Source organism: Fukomys damarensis, unplaced genomic scaffold (genome assembly GCF_012274545.1).
Source record: "Fukomys damarensis isolate Sample0158 unplaced genomic scaffold, DMR_v1.0_HiC HiC_scaffold_25, whole genome shotgun sequence".
NCBI classification, from domain to species: domain Eukaryota; kingdom Metazoa; phylum Chordata; class Mammalia; order Rodentia; family Bathyergidae; genus Fukomys; species Fukomys damarensis.
In genome coordinates this window covers 24,896,298-24,912,247 of record NW_022900937.1, presented here as the reverse complement: position 1 = coordinate 24,912,247, position 15,950 = coordinate 24,896,298, and the positions used below count along the sequence as shown (strand labels likewise).

At 38.1% G+C, this 15,950-nt stretch overlaps 1 protein-coding gene across 3 annotated transcripts in view; it reads right to left on the bottom strand.

The window, feature by feature from the left end:
- Window positions 1-15,950, bottom strand: part of Peak1 (pseudopodium enriched atypical kinase 1) — a 157,366-nt gene that overhangs the window by 61,178 nt on the left and 80,238 nt on the right. The window contains exon 3 of one of the 3 annotated variants that reach the window (XM_010626153.2): window positions 8,400-8,537. The exons of 1 other annotated variant lie outside the window; for it this stretch is intronic. The gene's annotated coding sequence lies outside the window, so the exon portion shown is untranslated. The remainder of the gene's footprint in view (window positions 1-8,399; window positions 8,538-15,950) is intronic. One more of the 3 variants, XM_010626160.2, reaches the window with a different exon arrangement.

Genomic DNA, 15,950 nt, shown 5'->3' with positions numbered 1-15,950 from the left:
TTCTCAACTCCAAGAGACAGATTTCTTTTTTTGTTTGTTTTGGTACCAGGGATTAAATTTGGGATCTTGAGCTTGAGAGGCAGGCGGCAGAACCAGTAAACTAAATCCCCAGCCCAAGAGACAGATTTCTAAGCAGCCCTATTTCACATCCCAAACTACCATCTTATTCTTTTTTTTTTCTTTTTATTGAGGTTATTGGTACAGTCTAGGTATACAATACAATTACATTCATCATTGGGATTCTGTACCTTTACATAATGGGTCTTGATTCTCATTTTTCCCCTTGTCCCTGCCCTCCCTTCACCCCCTCCTCCCCTCCCCATTTACAAACACTTTATTTCCATTTTTTCAGTTTCTCATATTTTTTTCCTCTCCCTTGTTACCTTTCCCCCACCTTTCCCACTTTCCTTACACCTTTAGCCCTTTACTTCCTATTTCACATTATTAATTATCTCATTAGGATCCTGTGTACTATTGTAGTTTTTCACACCAAAGAAACTATTCGGTATTTCAGTTAAAGAAATCTCTGTATGAACATTAAAAATAGGGAATCCTAAAATAAAACTAAAAAGGAAAGTAAAAGAGAAAAGGCAATGATGTAACATCAAAATAATCCTTAATTCTGGAGATGAAAATGGTCCCTGAACATATTTAAATTGCTTCTCGCTCTTATAGTCTTATCTTATTCTTTTTTTCATTATTTAGAGAATACTTTATTAGTTTCTGTAATCAAACCCACGTAGATATGACCTTACATATTTAGTACGATGTGTTACCCCTGTACACATGGAAAAATAAAAAAAAAAAAATTAACATTTCTAGACCAATATGGCTGTCCATTTCTGTACAATGCCAACTCAACACAGTAAATTGGGATGACTTTTTCCAAAATTGGCAGCACCGTTAAAGTTTCCCAAAATTCAATTTATATATATATGTATATATATATTTATATTTATATAAAAAGACTAATAATAGCAGTATGCTATGCATCGATAGCAGCAACAGCTTTTCCAGGTTCTGCAGTCGTCTGAACAAAATTATAGACATTCAGCACATTCCACTAAACAAAAACAACAACAACAACAACGAAAACAAAAGAATAATATCCAGAAAACAGCAAAGTTCTGTTGCTGTTGTGGTACCTGGCACCATTTTTTTTTATCAGCATCTTAATCATCAAATCATCATCTGGAAAGAGAACATTCTAGAGTAATATTAAATACAGCTCTGATAAAGCACGGTCATTACTATGTATCATAAAGGTGGTACAAGATATTTTACATTCACAAAGGTATGATACAGTACAGTCCTACATCAATAATACTAGAATCAGTTTTGGTTTGAAATTTGCTTTGTCTGCAAATAAGATTGCTACCCCTGTTATTTTCTGGGCTCCTGTCACATGGAGAATTGTTTTCTATCCTTTCACTTTCAGGCTATGGGCTTCTTTTTGCACTAGGTGTGTGTGTTGTATACAACATATTGTTGGATTTTGCTTCTTATTCCATTTTGCCAGTTTATTTCTCTTGATAGTTTTGGTTTGAAATTTGCTTTGTCTGCAAATAAGATTGCTACCCCTGTTATTTTCTGGGCTCCTGTCACATGGAGAATTGTTTTCTATCCTTTCACTTTCAGGCTATGGGCTTCTTTTTGCACTAGGTGTGTGTGTTGTATACAACATATTGTTGGATTTTGCTTCTTATTCCATTTTGCCAGTTTATTTCTCTTGATTGGTGAGTTGAAAAATTCCATTAAAAAAAAAACCAAAGAAAATAATATCCAGACAACAGCAAAGTTCTGTTGCTGTTGTGGTACCTGGCACCATTTTTTTTTATCAGCATCTTAATCATCAAATCATCATCTGGAAAGAGAACATTCTAGAGTAATATTAAATACAGCTCTGATAAAGCACGGTCATTACTATGTATCATAAAGCTGGTACAAGATATTTTACATTCACAAAGGTATGATACAGTACAGTCCTACATCAATAATACTAGAATCAGTTTTGGTTTGAAATTTGCTTTGTCTGCAAATAAGATTGCTACCCCTGTTATTTTCTGGGCTCCTGTCACATGGAGAATTGTTTTCTATCCTTTCACTTTCAGGCTATGGGCTTCTTTTTGCACTAGGTGTGTGTGTTGTATACAACATATTGTTGGATTTTGCTTCTTATTCCATTTTGCCAGTTTATTTCTCTTGATTGGTGAGTTGAGGCCATTGGCATTGATGATTATAACTGCTATGTACTGACTTATTATTGACATGTTATTGGCCTTTTGTTGACTCTCTTTACTTTTTCACCTTTTCCTTGCCTTGCCTATTTGATTTGCTCTGTTGGGTCTCATGGTGGTGTTGCCTTCATTGTCTTTTTCTAGGATCTTGTTTAGAATTGCTTGTAGTAATACCATCTTATTCTTTATCTTATATTTCAGTTAATGTCATCACTATCCACCTAGATAGTTGAGCTTCATCTACTTCTAACTCTGAATCTTACTGACAATTTAAATCATTACATTTCACTGGAACCCATTGTGCCATTAACAGAAACTGTTAGTAGCTCAGGTACTATCTCTTGCCTGGATTGCTGGAATAGGCTCCTAGCTGATCTCCGTGCTTTAGTCTCACCCCACTCTAATCCATCCTCTATTCCCTTTGCTACTTAAAGGTGTGGTTCTCAGGTAAGACAGCACCAACCTTACCTGGAAACTTGTCACAAATGCAGTTACCTTAGATTCAGCCCCAGACCTACTGAATCAGAATTTGCATTTTAGTCTCAGGTGACTCCACAGTTTTACAATACTATTAGATTTAACTTTCTAAACATATTGATATGCTTTTATAAGGAGCTTAACAACTGTTGTGTGGCTCATTTTTATCTAATGCATTGGCTCCTAGATGTCAGTATGCCCAATGAGGACTGCTAGCTAACTAAGAACCTCCTGGGAAACCATCATAGCCTTACCTGGTCAATCTCAGGGGGTAGGAATCTAATAATCTGAATTTTTAACAAGTTCCCCAGATGAATCTAAAGGCAGTGAGGTAAATGTCTAAGTTAAAGGATGGGATGAAAGCTCCTAAGTCTTTTATGACATGGTCCTTGCCTCCCTTCCAGCCTTGTCTTGAAAACCAGCCAGTCTTACTATATTGTTTTAAATCCTGGAAGGCTGAATTTCTCCCTGGATTACTGAAGCCCTGTAGCTGTGGCTTCAGGAACAAGCACTTTAGTTTTAATTGTCTGTTTCACCACTAGTTTTTGGGCTCCTTTAGGGCCTGGGCTGTGTCTCACTCATCTCTTTATGTCTAGCATAATGAATAAACATTGGTTGATCAAATGGGCTGGTTTTAAGGTTTAAAACAATGAATCTTGTGACTCTCTCATCCTAAGTTTATAGCTGCAGACTTTCCCACAGAACATCAGTACAGTCCTATGTTTGTGTTTTGAATATTGTAATATATTGGCAGTGGACTTGTGAAAACTATTTTAATAGCTGGAAAGTTTAACTTCATCTACATATAATGACAGTGACAGAATCCTTAGTTTGGTCAGATACTCAGCCTTTTCTGCCAAGTTTCAGTATGTTTCTAAGGAATGAAAATATTTTCTTTAGCTAAAATACATAAAATGAAGTCCCTCATCATAGTTCTAAAGCATTTTGCCTTAATGGAAGACTTACAGATTTAGGGACCAAAGAAATACATACAGGCCAGTGGTGAGCCATTAAGGTTAAAATACATTCTTTGATTTTTTTTGAAAAAATCTGTGTAGCCCTTAAGATAGTCTAACAGTTATACCCATTAGTAAACAAACCATATCCTCTTAGTATGAGACTTGAACACTCTGAGTGAGGGAAGAGTGGCATAAAATTCAGCTGAAAAAGAGAGAAGGGGCCCGATCCTGTAGGCCTTTAGGCTTTCACAGATTATAGACTTCAGAGCAGTGGGAAGCCACTTAAGGATTTTGAATAGGGAAAACAACAGGATACAATCTGCATTTTAAAAAAGACCTCTCTGGCCAGAAAACATGAAATAGGCACAAATCTAATAAGATATATGCAGTCTAGAGATACAAAACCAAATATAGGGAAGAATAAACTCATAGTTTGAACTTCATCAAAATGAAAATGTTTGTTCTGCCAAAGATACCAACAAGAGATGAAGAAAAATTTTTTACAAAGTACATTCATCTATGGACTTTGTATATGAATATAAAAATAATTTTTCAAACTCAACAAAAAACAAGTAATCTCAATTAAAAAAAAACAGGTAAAATATTTGAGCAGGTACTTTACCAAAGATATACACATTGCATATAAAAATGTGAGAGATCCTAAATATCATCCGTTACACAGAATGCCAGTTGAAGCAACAAGGGGCTACCACTACACATTTATTGGAATAATTAAAGCAAAAAGAAAACAAAAACCTGACTAGTGATAGTGGGGATGTGGAGCAATTTTCACAGTGTGCATTGTTGGTGGGAATTCAAACGTGCAGGTGTTTTGGAAAATAATTTGGTAGTTTCTCATAAAGTTAAATATAAGCTTGCATCCTAGCAATCCCAATCCTAGATATTTGCCCAACATAAATGAAAACTTCTTTTTACACTAAAACTTTTTATAGTATACAAAGATTTACAGACAGAAACTGGAGACAATGCAAATGTGTGGTGGTAGTTACACAACAACATGCGTTCATCATAACTTATACAAGTGTACTCTAAAGAAGGTAAACTTTACTACTATATTTACATGAAGCTTGAGTAAAGCTGACTTGCAAAAGAGAGCTTTGGAAGCTACAGAGAATGAACTCAGAGACAGGACAGGAGGCAGAGAGACGGTCTATAGGCCTGACGGCAAATTAAGGCTTGATGAGGACCTGCATTAAAACGTGTCTTCAAGGAAGGCAGAGAAAGGTAGATTTAATTTTTAACTATTTTATTTGGTCAGTTAGTTATTTTATTTTTTGAGACACAGTCTCGCTCTGTAATTCAGGCTGGCCTTGACTTCACTATATAGCCCAGCTGGCCTTGAACTCATAGCCATCTTCCTGCCTCAGCCTCCTGACTGCTGGGATTGTAGGCATGCACTCTCATGCCTAGTGAGAAAGGTAGATTCAAGAATGACTGGATTTGGAGAGAATACAGATGTTGAGGCTTTGGGTTTATGTGTTGTGATGATGTGTCGAGCCATTTACTGAGAAAGACAATACTGAAGGAGGGAAAGATTGTAAACTTCATACTTTTTTTTTTTTCTTTCTTTGGTTTTTTGAGACAGAGTCTCACTATGTAGTTGAGACTGACCTGGAACTCACTATGTAGCCCAGGCTGGTCTCGAACTCACAGCGATCCTCCTGCCTCAGCCTCCTGAGTGGTAGGATTACAGGCGTGTGCCACCATGCCTGGCACGTAACTTCATACTTTGTAAGCCAGCATAAAACAGAGTAGGCAGTTGAATTCAATAATCTGGAACACAGAAGAAAATTTCAGTGATTCTCATCTGTTTAGGAATTACTATCAGAGGATCATCTAGGCCAAAAAGAAAACAGAGTGTGAAATGGGCAGGGTATTGGCGGTAAAGCTGGGAGAAGATAACTCTCCTGCAAGAAAAGTATGGTATGGGAGAGAAGCCAGAGGAAGAAATATCATCTCTTCAAGAGGGGAGGAGACAATTTCAAACACCACTGAGAGCTAATGGAGGAGGAGTTACAGCTATGTCCCTTTGAACTTAGCCATGTGAGCACCTCAGGGACCTTAGCACATACTACATATTCTGGTGCAGTGGCAGGATGAAAACCAGACTGCAGAGAATTGAAGAGTGAGGTGATAGAACAAGGTTATTCAACTTTTTCAAAAAGCTTAGGTAGGAAGAGGAAGAAAGAAAGAGCTGGCGGATAGTGGTGTTCAGAAAGGATTTCCTCATATTTAAATGAGAGAAACTAGAAAATGTTGAGTGATAATACTGGGGAAAGGCACCAGTGAATGGTAGAGGCTGACAAGAGGGCAAAGAGAAGGGATAACCACAAATCTCAGACTTTAAAACTGAGCAAGGCCCTCGGTCAGTTCTTCTGTTTTATGGACAAGGGACGAAGAGCCCTGAAAAGAAAGTGCCTTCCCTGAGTTCACACAATGGATGAAATCTGGAACTGGGGCGTAAGGCTATAGCTATCTTTTTTTTTTTTAAAGGTAGAATCACATTTATTGGAGCATGACCTGTTTCCAAGTGCCTTAGTGCCCTAGGGCCCCCAAGTGCCTATCCTTTCCCAGAGTACTAATGCTCCAAGAGTATTATTAATGCTGCTGTACCTCAGGCTGAACCTGCCAGGGCTCCTGCCTGCTCCACCCTGCCAGCAGCTTCCAGCTCCAGTCAATGCCCACAGCCTCATCAGCTCAACTCAGCACTTTTTGATACTTTCTGTCTCCAATCCCAGCTACCTAAGGGGTTGTGGGGTTGTAAACCATCTACATGTTTTGTTTTAAAATTGTTTTTTGGTTAGTTTTTTCTTTTGTATATGGTTACTATGAGAACTCAGAAAAGTGTAAAGAAAACAGAAACCATGTGTAATTTTATTATTCAGAAGTAACAAGTCTGGGGTGCCAGGGATTTAGCTCAGTGGTTCTGCTGCCTCCCTTGCAAGTGCAAAGTCCCTAGTTTAATTCCTGGTACAAAAAAAAAAAAAAATTGTTTTTTGGTTAGTTTTTTCTTTTGTATATGGTTACTATGAGAACTCAGAAAAGTGTAAAGAAAACAGAAACCATGTGTAATTTTATTATTCAGAAGTAACAAGTCTGGGGTGCCAGGGATTTAGCTCAGTGGTTCTGCTGCCTCCCTTGCAAGTGCAAAGTCCCTAGTTTAATTCCTGGTACAAAAAAAAAAAAAAAAAAAGAGTCAGGCCAGATGGTGAGAGTGGATGGGGTAACAATGCGCAAAACTGAATAAAACAGACCCACATGCTAAAGGTGTGACAGCCAGCCTGTGACACTATTGTGGGTGGTAGACCTTCAGAAGGTGAGGCCTACTGGAAGGAAGTCAAGTCACTGGGGCATGCTGTGCAGGGGATGTTGGGGTCCTAGACCCCCTCCTAGATGCCATGAGGTGAGCAGCATCCTTAGTCACATGCACTTTATGATGTGCTGCCTCCTTGTAGGCATGAAGGCAACAGGGCAAGTGACCAGGAACTGAAACTCTGAAACTCTGAACTCAAATATACCTTTCCTCTCTTTGAGGTGTTTATCTCAGGCATTCTGTCACAGAGCAGTTCCTATCAGTCATCAAAAATTAAAACACGCACACACACCCCCTATGTACTTAACACTATGTGGCACTTGACACAAAAAAGAGTAAGACATCCTAGCCTAATAGTATGTTAATCAAGTTAAACTCACCTTTGAAAAGGGATTAAGTTTTCTCATTGTAAGTAGTATATTTTGTTTTCCCAAGACTGATAAGTATGAAAAATAATTCCTCACTTTGAGTGTCAGTTAATTCAGTCCAAAGATGGCTACTGCGTTGATCAACAGTAGTCACATTATCAACAGGATTCTACAGAAACACAGGTGTGTCAGTGCTATGCACAAGAGAAACTCATCTTGGTTCTGATACCTTCACCAGTTCTGCGCACATCTGTATTCATGCTGCTACCCCGGAGGCAAACCAAGCAAACGCCTTTAGCAAGCACCAGATGGAGCTGCTGTCTAAGCCACAAACCTGAACTCTGAGGGCTTCATTTCAACACTAATTAGGTGTAGAGACATGTAAAGGTACTGTCAAAACTATTCTAACTTCTAACAAGCTGTTAGAGTAGCCACACCATATACAGGTCTGTCCAAAGAGCAAGCTTTAGAGCCTATGTAAAATAACTCCAGTGGCAATCAACAATTTGAGCTTTCCCGCCTCAATTCTGACATTCCTCAAACGGAAAGCTGGAGTCACTAGAGTTGTGCTTGAGAAATAAGAAATGTGCCTCCTGGAGCACTTAAACAGGAAGTCTAATAGACCAGACTAGTGCCCCTCCTTATTTTCCACAACAGGTTTGATACAGAGCACCCAAATGGAATGTTTGCTGAGAAAGCTCATCTGTTCCCTATAATCTCCAAGCAAACCCTCCAGATGAAATGGTTTATGGGAGAGTTTAATGGCCCAAGTGGCCCTAGAAGCTAGTCAGGATTCCATGATCTAAAGTCCCATTTCATATTTGACAGTTTCCAGGACCAGGTCCTTCAGGCTCTAGATAAAGCTATTCAAGAGTAACCTATTTCCCTTCAAATTGTGACAGCCCTTTAAGAATCTGTTACTTTTTTTTTACTCTCTGCTGCTTTATATTGCTAAAACAATAATTAGTTTGCTTCTAGTCCAACAGTTTCAAGCATACTTGATACAAAACAATCAAATCCACACCTGAAACTGATGTGTGTGTGTACCTTGGTAGAGGTCAGCCATCCTGGAATCTGGAGGCTGCATTAGACATCTTGTGGCAATATCCAAACAATGGTCCACTCAGCAGCAGCAGAAGCACTGCCCAGCAAGGGAACTTCACTGTGAACATAGAAGAGTAGCAAGTAGGTACACACACATCTTGAAACTGGTCAGCTGAATAAACTGGAGTTTCTCAAACTAGATGCAATTCCCTTTCCTGAAGAGGGTGTGAGGAGGTGGTCTATTAAACCCCACAAAGTCTGCAATCCCTAAAGACACCCAAACAGAATCTGTTCACCAGAAAGGAGGACAGAGCTACTTCTCCAATCCTGCAGCTCCTGAAGGCCATTATATCTTCACAAAATCTGTCCCATCCTTGAAGGCAGAGTCAGGAATCCTCACTGCTGTACATGGGCTTTTATGGCCAGTCACTGAGGAACTATCTTCCATATGTCATGTACACAGTAGTCCATCTCCAGGATGTGTGTGTAAAATTTACAAGCCAAGGTTTTCAATAGGCTTTTGTAATGGAAAGTGTGGGTCACTTATATGAAAAAACAAAGGAAAATGTGACAAACATGCCCACGTCATTGTTCTCAACCTTTTCCTTCTTCCACAGTGAAAAAACGCTGACCTGACACCTCAACCAGTTGCCAAAGCTTTCAGTACTTGACTAAAAGGGCAGGGAGAGGAAACGAAAGCAAAGCTGCAGGAAGAGATTTTGCAGGAGATAACATACAGATTTAATTTGGTACACAAATGGAAATTCCACGAGTAGAAAGAGAATCTTCTTGCGTTCAGCCAAAAACAAAAAATTACAGTTCTCAGCAATCACAAAAACAGGCAAGATCTTAAGACATGAAGTCTTTTTCTAAATAAGAAACCAAAGTAAAACTTGTTTAATTATGAAAATCTAATAAAAGCTCTATTAAAAGGGGAAGTCTTTTTGTTTTAACCACACAAGTTTTCTGTAACAGTTTACTGTTCCTGTCACATGGTAGTCATCTCAGGGTAGGAACTATGTAACGTAAATGCACTGTGGCAGAGCAGCGTCACTCAGCTTGTTTTTTAAGTTTAAACTTTTTGATGAAACAGTTAAATAATATTATTCCTAGTTGTTACTACAAGTTCCAAAATGTTTCCTGAGCTCACCTCAGCCTCCTGCTTAGAAAGGTATACATGGGAGAAGAGGTTAAATGTTATCTAACAGCCCAGGACTCCAGTCTCTCAAGTCTATTGTGCTCATAATACATTTCTTCGGTTTGGAATTTGTCTCCTCTAATGCTGTTCCAGATTGCAAAACTCTATTTGTCCTTCATGATCTAGTTCAAGCTTTAGTTCTGTGATGATAACTTCCTGACTCTCTAAATTATTTATTATTATACTACGTTGTATTTGTAATCACGTAAGTTCCTAGAAGGCAGGGCTATGTCACTTTCATCTCTTTATCTCTTGGATTGCTTGGAACACATTAGATTCCAAGTAAGTGCTTGCTGACTACAAAGTACCAGGCATTATTTGAAGCAATTTATACAGGAAAATTCTTAATTTTCATAAAAACTCTGTGAAACACACACTATTTAGTGCTACATTACAGATGAAGAAACTGGAACTTCCCAAGGCCACTCAGCTAGAAAATAAAAGAGCCAGGATGAGTGAATGAATGCAGGTCTACATAAATGGCAGAGCTCAGCCATCCTGGAATCCGGAGGCTGCTTTAGACATCTTGTGGCAATATCCAAATGATGGTCCACTCAGCAGCAGCAGAAGCACTGCCCAGCACAGGGAACCTCACTGTGAACATAGAAGAGTTGCAAGTAGGTACACACACATTCCCCAGCTCAGGCCTCAGATGGGCAGGCCCACATGCCTATTTGTAGAATAAGGCAAAGTAAATAAGCGCCTAGCTAACAGCTACTCATAAGTTGTGCTTTTGGGGCTTCAGTATCTGGCAAATCAATCTCGATCTTCTATCCAGCCCAGCCGATCAGGAGCCACTGTGCTTTGGAGGGGCCACTGAGATGGCTGGGATAGAGTGAGGGGTGAGATGCTGCTAGAAATCACCTTGCTGTGTTCCTACTTTCCACTGCTCCCGACTTCAGAGAAATGAAGAAAGTTGGGCTGAAGACTAAATTAAGGCATGACAGCTGACTGAGCTGTGAGAAGACAGGTCATTTCTAAATTAAGGAAAGGGAATAAGAGAAAGGGGAAAAGCAGTGTAAGACTCAAAGGAAGAAAAAGAGAAGGGAAAAGGAAATTGGAAATTGGAAAGAAATGTGAAAACAATAGATTATCCTGAGAAAGCTCACTCAAATGTTTATAGCAACATAATGAGAGAAAATGTCATTGTAACTCTTCACTGCTTTTGGAGACCTTATCATCTTGTGTGACTAGTATCTCTGGTAGAAGATATTCTTTTTCCAGCCAAACTAAAATTTACCTTCTCCAGTTACAGAAAAGACTAAGCAATAATACTGTAAAACATTTATCATTTAGACTTTTAAAGGGAACTAATGCATCTAAATTTATGAAAGTCTAAATTATACAACACTGAAGAAATATAGATTTATTACTTCAAGGAAATGTAACAAACTAGTCTTTTCTGGTAAAGGTATTTGGAAGAAGTACTCTAATAAATATATAAGAATTATTTTTATAATGGTTATAAATACATAATGTCTTTAAAATACATTAAAAGGAAATCTTTCAAACTGGGATCCAGGATGTATTTTCAAGGGTCTGTGTGTTATTCAAAAGTGCTTAAAACAAAGTTTTTATCTATAATAAATTAATATAAATATGCTGGATCATTGCAATGGCCACTTATTAACTAAGTACAGCAATATGATTTACATATATATTTGTGTTTCTAATCCAAGCTAACACCAAGCATACCACTTTAATTTAAAATAAAAAAAAGGTGGCTCACTTAATATGTAAATGATTCAGTCCCAAGAAGTAAAGGCCATAATGATACCATGATGCAATCACTGTGTACTTCCAATCTTGGGGACTGTCAATAACCCAGAAGGAAGCATAGCACAAGAGATTCAATGATAATGAAACTGCAAAGGAAACTGGAGTGGCAGGCAGCTCTGCACGAACACTGAAAGCAGCAATTTGCTTTCAGTTAAACTTCATTTATCATATTATATTAACCTTATTTTGCATTTTATTTGTTTTATAGGATTTTGGGGTTTTTGTTGTTGTTGTTGTTGTTTTTTGGTTTTTTGAGACAGGGTCTCACTATGTAGTTGAGATTGACCTGTAGCTCACTATGTAGCCCAGGCTGGTCTCAAACTCCCAGCGATTCTCCTGCCTCAGCCTCCCAAGTGCTGGGATTACAGGCGTGCGCCACCACGCCCGACTTTGTTTTATAGGATTTTGTACTTAACTTTTAAATTTGTTTTGGCTTACACTTAAATGAGAAGTATAATATGAAAAATTTATACCTAATTTTGTGTTTGTATTTAAGTAAAATTATAATATCACGTGTCAACAATGAGACTGCAATTATTTTTTCAATTAAAAAGGGCCTATGAATTATTAAAGTTTGGAAAGTAGTGCTTAAAAAAATATTCTCTTGTGTAAGCATTTCTTTTGTGATATTATTTACATTATTAATTTGTTAAGCATCTGTTAAAGGAGTATAACTATTTTACAGAGCAGTTAGGGAAATGAAGACAAAATATATAAAATCCCTAACTTTGAGGCTGTCTCATATTAGGCAGCTGATAAATACTAGTTTTTTTTCTCTGCTATTAAATCTCTATATACAGAGAAGACTAGGGAGTGTTCTCTTCCAGTCCCCTCAACACACAACCATGCCCCATCTTGATGTACCAAATGGGCATCTAGGAGGCTTTTTCTATGGAAATGCTGTAAACTATGCAGAGTAGGCCTCAGTGATCATGGAGGGTTTAACTTAAAGTTTCAGCAGGCTTGTTAGCCTATTTTCCACATATTGCTTCCACAAGGAAAATGTAATCCAAGTTCTGAGTGACTGCCTTGTAAAGAAACTCTAGCATCCATTCTTGAACCTGGATTTTGTGTCAGTTTTAAGAGATGCTGTCAGAATATATCAGCACAGGGTTGCTGGCCTACAGGGTAATATAATTGGACTTACAGGGCTGAGGATTTAGTTCAGTGATTCTGCCACCTGCCTCATAAGAGCAAGGTCCTGAGTTTGATCCCCAGTTCCCCCCCACAAAGACTTATGCTTAAGAATTCAGGTGGAAAAAAAACAAAAATAGGGCCAGGGGTTTAGCTCAGCAGTTCAGTGGCCTGCCTGGCAAGGGCAAGGACCCGAGTTCAATCCCCGGTATCAAAAACAAACAACAAAAAACCCCAAACAAACAAACAAACAAAAAGAATTCAGGTGGAAATGGAAAGAATAAACTGACAAGAGGCAAGGCAAGTAATGTGTGTCAGTTCAACTATTATAATACTATGCCAGATAAACCCTTGAACTAATATAGAGGAAGTGGGAATTAACAGATAGGGCTCATTTCAGAGACCAAATATGTAAGATTCAAACACCAGTGAGAACTGGGGAAGAAGGTGATGACCCTGGATTCTTTCTAGATCAAAACCTAGGAAGAAACTGGGTGTGGTGGTGCATCCCTGTAATACCAGCAGTTGGGAGGCTGATGCAGGAGGACTGCTGTGAATTCAAGCCCAGCCAGGGCTACATAATGAGTTCAAGGCCAACTTGAACTGTATTGAAACCTTGCCTCAAAAAAAAAGAACAACAACAACAACAACAACAAAAATACCAAACAAAGACAACAAAAACAAACCAACCAACCCAGGGAGATTTTTCCCAAAGGCACAGTACCAAAGTGTGGATAATCAAGCTAGCACCAATTGTATTACTTTAACTATAGAGAATAAAGAAAACAAAAATATTAAACCCCCCTGAGGTCTGAATGGAAATAGCAAATATACTCTAAAACCAAGTATGTGCTTAAAAATTCTTCCTATTCAAAAATATCTATAATTTTCATTGCTATTTTCTCATATAAACTTGATGCTAAACTTTGAGTGCAAATGGTTTGGGGAGATAAATACAAAAGATGCAGGATGCGCTAGTGGATGAGGGAGAAAATGAAAAATGTAAAGTAAAAATCCTTGAGTTACCTGTATTACATCACAGTATAAAGGCAGAAAAATAAAACTTGGGCTGAGTGACTCTTATGGCTTGTATCTAGATGTCCCCACAAAGCTTCACAAGGTCATAGGTGGGGCTTTTCAGAGGTGGCTGGATCTAGAGTGTATAATGCTGATATTAACGGTTTGTGATTACTAAATTAGTCTACTAATTGGTTTGGATAGTTCTAGGTATGGATAATGGGAAGGCCCACCCTGGGTGTTAGTGCTACCCAACCTAAGGGCATGGAGCCTGGATAGAATATAAGGAACAGAAAGAGCTGCTGTGGTTGCTTGCTGCTTGCAGCTTTGCTGAAGGCCTGCCACGAACTGTTTCTCCTCTGCAATGCCCTTCTACCATTCCACCTTCCCTTAGAGCCAACTGATTATAGACTGAAACCTCTAAAAATGTGAGCTGAAATAAACCTTTTCTCCTTTAGCTCTCAGTGTCCAGTATTTTGTCTTAGCAATGAGAAAAGTAACTAAGTGACTCAAGTGACAGGGCCAGTGACAGAGCATGAAGGAGGGGAGCTGTGGTCAGAGGATGAACACTGCAGAAGGGCAGAATCCATGCTGACCAGGCCAGGGCTGTTCTCTAGAAGACAGAAGGAACTGGGATCTAGGAGTGGACTGGACATTAATATCCAAGGAGCCCATGATCTGATGGAGGAAAGGCTAAATCAACTCCAATGAAAGCATGGTGGTTTTTCATTCTCAGTGAGGTACCTTCCTTGGTCTCTATCTCTGGACTACAAAAGGCAGCTAACAACTCTCAGCATGGAAGGTGACAAGTGGGATGCAGGCCATTCCTGAACAAGTGTTGGGTCCTGGTAGTACTTCTACTTCTGTTGTGACAACCCATCAAGTAGGAAAATCAGAGGACAAAGGAATAACATGCAAGGCCATTACTAACTACACATGTAAGTTTATACCAATCACTCAAACTCTTTAGGCTTTATAATCCTTATCTATCTTTTAAAATGAAAATGAATTAATTCTTTATTTTATAAAAGTAATCAGAAAACAAAGACATGCAACAAACCCGAAGTGTACCCTCGCTATGTATCTTGCTGGGTCTTTTTCCATACCCAGGTCAAAGGGTTCACCCAGAGACATACAGATATTATGTAGCACAGCAAACATATTGTCTGGTAACATAAATAAATCTTTCTCAAAATTTACAATCTATTCTAAACATCATATAAGTGTAAATTTGGATTAAAAATCACTGTAAACTATAACAAATTTAGCAACATGACAATTAGAGTCCTTTAGTAACCTTAAACAATTTAAAATATTTCCCATGTATAATAAAGAAATAACTCTTCTCTTTGGAAATAGTTGTCCAGCAAGATCATCTACTTAGGGCACAGCTGCAAACTAGACAAAGTAGGAAAAGACCTTTCAGTATCTCCTTCATAGATTCTTACTCTTGTTTTGCAAACAATTTTAATTTGATCAACTCAAATTAGTTGTTCTGATGTTGTTTGTTCTTGTAGTTTAAGGAATTACAGTGATCTTTCTCATGCTACCCTATCCACTCTATCCTAACCCCACTGAGATAAAACTTGAGTGGAGATACATGCATTTCACTGCTCTTTCAAAGGGAGCCCAAATGTGCTTACCACAATTAGCTTTTTTTTTTTTGGACCAGGGATAGAACTCGGGACCTTCTACTTGGGAGGCAGGTGGCAGCACCACTGAGCTAAATTCCCAGGCCCCTCCACAATTAACTTTTAATAAAATACTCTCTCTAATCATATATTCTGTGATCGTATCTATTCCCAAATAGTTAAGGGTAGTATATCTTCCAAAAGCCTATGCCTCTTACTCCTGACTTTAGACTTTGGATTTCAGTTTCAAGATGCTTATTAGACTTCACAAAGAACTAGCTGTGTTTCCTCCAAAATAGTCTCATCTTTTTCTGGGCACCATAACAGTGAATAGTATCACAAACATGGAAGCATTCATGCTAGGTCAACTTTGATTCCTTCTGGGCCTTTTCTGCTATATCTAAACAACTGCCAAGTCAAAGTCCCCACTCTCTAATTTATCCTTTCTCTCCCCAAGGTATAATTTGAGTTCCAGATTTCATTGTTCTTTGAAATAGTGAAATGATATATTGTTATTTCCTAATTCCTCTAAAATATAGGTCTTTACTACAATATTTTGCTTCTTTGTAAAACTATTAGTAGTTCTCAGGGGCCTAAGTAATACATTTGAACTCAGAATTAAATGTAATGCTCATTGTGATCTGATATTCTTTTCATTTTTAATTTTTAAATTTTTATTAATTTTTTGTTTTGTTTTGTACCAGGGATTGACAAATTTTATTTTTTTATTAGTACATATTAGCAGTATGTAATGCTTATATTCATCTTAGGG